Here is a 4755-nt window from a genome sequence, read left to right on the forward strand (position 1 = left end):
TATTACAGGGTAACACAAGTCACTAGTCAGAAGACGTCAAGTTGAAGCTAAAGCTAAGCTTGACTAGAGCTCTAAGTATATAAGAAGAAAAGAAGAACAAGGAACGGAGTAAAAAGGAGAAGCAAGGTATTATCCAACCCCAAGTTCATTGCCACCTCTAGGAAGCTGCAAGCTTTGTTGTTGAATACTCCCTCCATCCGCCTCCTACCTTAGGATTCCGGCACTCGCAGCCCACCTGTGACCACCCGACGTCGCCCATCCGCCACACAGCTCGGCATCACAGCTTTCACCGACACCCAGCATGCACCTGCGCCTGATTCCGCCGCCTACCTCCGCAAGCAAAGAGGCGAGCTGGTCCCCAATTCTGTCCACCCGCGACACAGCTCAACGTAGGCAAGCTGGTCCGCCCACCTGCACCTCGATTCCGTTCGCGAACACCGAGGCAAGCTGGTCCTGATTCCGCCGCCCACCCCCGCCGGCGCCCATGGGAGCAAGCTTCTCCTCCACTACACGTCCAGCGCCTCCTCTACACGACCAGGCCCCGACGTTCCTCCTCCACACCCAGCAAGTCACTGCTTGACCAGCAGCAGACCCTTTGTTTGACACCTACAGATCAAGAGGAGATCAGTTAACAGAGTATCAGTAGCAGATCAATTGATCAAACTTGTCCAGCTAGCGCCTCTGCTCTTCAGGTATAATAATTTTATGACCAGTAGTGTGAAAAGGTAAGTTAACATTGTTTTCGTGGAGGATTGCAATTGTTCTGAGATGTTTGTCTTCCACTTATCAGAAATTAAGTTAGCAAGTTAACATTTACCATGATATGAAGTGCCTAGTGTAAACTGAATTTATCAGATGTTTGTCTTCCACTTATTAGATGTTTGTCTAACCACTACCACCAACAACTATGGGGATTCAGAGGAAAACTATGGAGAGTATGTAAACTGAATTTAGATTGATGTATATAGTGTAACTGAAGTTACAGTGCAAAGTGTAAATTGTAACTGAATTAAAAGTTCCCAGTGTAAACTATGGGGAGTAGTAATAAGTAAGCAGCAACATTTGTCCCTCTTAAGTAGAATGTCAACACGAGAAAACTACAATTGCTAGTTTACCGGGAGTGATTGATGCTAATAACAGTAACAATTAGCAAAGATAAAAGAAACAAGCTGAAACACAAACCTGGAGGGTGTGTGTGTTAAAAATTCAGTTAGATTTTGTAAATGGTCAGATTTGTAGATGTGTACCACCAAAATTGACTGTAGTACTCCAAAATTGAACTGTAGTACTCCTATTGTCAACAAGAGTACTCCAAAATTTCAGAACTGTAGCACTCCTATGGTCAGATTTTGTAAATTTTGTAAATGGTCAGATTTGTAGATGTGTACCTCCAAAATTGACTGTAGTACTCCAAAATTTCTGAACTGTAGTACTCCAAAATTTCTGAACTGTAGTACTCCTGTTGGCAACAAGAGTACTCCAAAATTTCAGAACTGTAGCACTCTTATGGTCAGATTTTGTAAATTTTGTAAATGGTCAGCAGTCCAAAACTTCAGGTTTCAGGTCAGATTAACTGTAAATGGTCAGGAAATTTTAAGCTCTGAACCACTGAAGGCCACTGCACAGGCCCTAGCAGCCATCAAACATATGCGCAGCTCCACTGTTCAGATACTTCCGTGAATTCAACCATTTAGTTGAGGAATTACTGTCACCCTGTGGCAACTGCACTGTACTATACTCCACAATTGTTGCACTGTACTCCAGGAAATTGCTTTGTCTACTGATCATCCACAATTGTTGCCATCAAACTCCAAGAAATTGCTCCAAGGAGTCCTGATATAACTGCAGTCTAGATAAAAGGAACCAAACTGTGCCAACAAGAAATAGCCCAAATGCAAGACAACAACTTGTCTGGAAAGACCTAATACTCCTTGCACAAAATAAAGAGTGGCAACAACCAAACAACAAATGCTTTGGAGTAAGCTGACTTGGACTTGCTGCTGGATGAACACATATTGGGATTAATTTTAGGACAGAGGGAGTATATGATTGTTTCGCTCTTTCCAAATTTGCCAGCAAACTATCATGATCAGAGAGGATAGGTCTTTCCTTCTGCACGGAGCATCCTCCGGCCGTCTTTAGCCACCACTCTAGCAGGGAGCAATAGTCATTGGTTGAACAAGGATAGAATGGAAAACTCTACTTCACAAGGCAATAAACCCCATATACCAGCAGTGAAGGGGCAGCTAGAAATCAGGTGCAAACCATCCTCCATCCCCAAGTGACAAAGCTGGCAGATTGGGTTATGGGGCCAGCCACCCTTGGCAAGGTTGTCAGCAGTCAAACACTTTCCTCGTGCAAATAGCCAACTGAAAAAAATGATCTTTAGAGGGACTTTAATCTGCCGCATGATGCTTGCAAGCAGAGAGTCAATTTTTGCCCCAGAACCGACATAGATAAGCCGATTTCGAAGTATATTTCCCATCATCCATCCATTTCCAAATGAACTCATCATCAGAATTAGTAGCGGGATGACGATGGTCCTGTGCCAGAAATCAATGTATTCCCGTAGTACCTCAAGTCCCAGGTTACGTTTCAGAAGAGTGACCCACTTTCTGTCAGTTAGACCTTCAGTCAAACAGAGCTTGTGCTAATAAAGAGGCTATCGCTTCCGTCGGAAAACCCACCGAGGTGATTTTACAAAAAAGCCCTTACTGTTTATGACATTAAACTCGTAGTATATACTAAATATTTTTTTAAATACTCATATCTTTTAAACCGTAACTCCAAATTTAACATATTATATATGGAATTTGATTAAAAAAATATGTAGAATTTAAATATGATATTATTTTATCTGTTAAATGTTTAATAAAAATACTATCTAGGGTGCAATCTTAATAAATAAGTCATTATTCGTCTTTCTTTCATACCGGTACTCATCCGGGTTGGGAATGAACACGTCAACAAAATCAGGATTAGAGATGAAACTGAAGGTCACTTGACTGATTCTTTGTACGTATTAAATCTACATGCAAGCCGTGTTAAAATAGAAGACCTGTGAAATTTTGAACTGCATTTTTGTAGGATAAGACCATCTTTATTTGTATCGTAACTATAAATTCTCAAATTATAGACATATTTTATAAATTAAGAGCGTGTGCCGTGTGGTATTTCTTTCTCCCGTTGCAACGCATGGGCCCTTTTGCTAGTTAGTATAAAAAACGCTCTTATATTATGGGACAGAGGGAGTATATTTGTACAGGCTAGGGAAGGATTCAACAGGAATCTTACCATCGAGCCAATGTGGTCGTGCTAAAAAGAAATCTTCATACCTCAACCAATCTTGATAGTGGTGCTAGCCATGAAGAGAGCCTTGACCTGCTTATCGACTGGCAGAGGCAACCCTTGCCACAGTTTATCAGGGTCAGTGGCATTCTGCCATAACCAGCGAACCTTGAGTGCCCAACCTTGACAAAACAGGTCAGAGATGCCAAGTCCGCCAAATCTGATGGGCGAACTGACTTGTGTCCAGCGTAACACACTTACCTCCGCAGAAGGAGTCGGACCCAGCCCATAGGAAGGCTTCAGACCATGGCAAAGACACTCAGACAAAAGAAGATCCCGACAGTTATGCTTAAATTGGACATATCCAAAGCATTTGACTCAGTTGCCTGGGAATTTCTTCTTAAGCTGCTTCAATGCCTTGGCTTTGGGCCAAAATGTAGCGGTTAGATCTCCGCTCTACTATGTTTCAACGAAGATCTTCGTAAATTCAAACACTACAGAACAGATTCTTCATCGAAGAGGGCTCAGACAAGGGGACCCCCTATCCCCCTTACTCTTCCTGCTTGTCATGGATCGCCTGGACAGATTGATGGATAAAGCCCAGCAGAATAATATCTTGTCCACCTGGGTAGTCAAAGAATCAAACATCAAGCTTCTATATATGCCGCCGACGTCATCAGATTCCTGAAGCCTGAGCTGCATGACTTTGAGGTGGTCACCAAGATCCTAATATTATTTGAAGAAGCTTCTGGGCTGACTACTAACCTGTCGAAGAGGAAGATTCTGCCAATTAGATGTGATGGAATTGATCTGACTCTGCTGCAGGTGGCACTTGACTGTCAGCTTGCAAGCTTTCCTTGTACCTACCCCCTATCTGATAAAGGCTAAAGTTGGATGATTTCCAGGCATTGCTGGATAAGTTGATTAAGAAGATTGCTGCTTGGAAGGCTAGGTGGATCTCCTCCACTGACAGAATGGTATTAGTGCATTTCGTCCTATCGGCCACGCCCATTTCCTGCTGCTTGCTGTACATCAACCAAAGTGGGTGATCAAGCAGTCTAGGCCATAATATAGTTCATAGTCCCAACCATGACAAGATGGTTAAAGTTAAAGAGGACATCATAACGGTGCGTCATGTTGCTGCTGACTGTCGTTCCAATGTTCCACGCAAAATGGCATACAGATGGGATCAAGCCATTCCAGAAATTCAACAGGTCGACGAACAAAGCAAAGTTACATAGCTGGTTTTTGCCCAAACCGTGATTGAGGAAGTTCTTCAGCACAGCCTGATAAACCCAAACCTCCAACAGCATTCCCCGCAAAACTAAACTTCTACCACCATCAAATTCCTATTCCTCCAAAACAACTCTTCCCTGACAATTCTGTGACCTGCAAAGACAACAGTAAATTAGCCTTGCCATTCCATTTTCTTTACAACAATACCGAAAATAAGTAAACATTAGGGAT

Source organism: Hordeum vulgare, chromosome 5H (genome assembly GCF_904849725.1).
Source record: "Hordeum vulgare subsp. vulgare chromosome 5H, MorexV3_pseudomolecules_assembly, whole genome shotgun sequence".
Taxonomy (NCBI): domain Eukaryota; kingdom Viridiplantae; phylum Streptophyta; class Magnoliopsida; order Poales; family Poaceae; genus Hordeum; species Hordeum vulgare.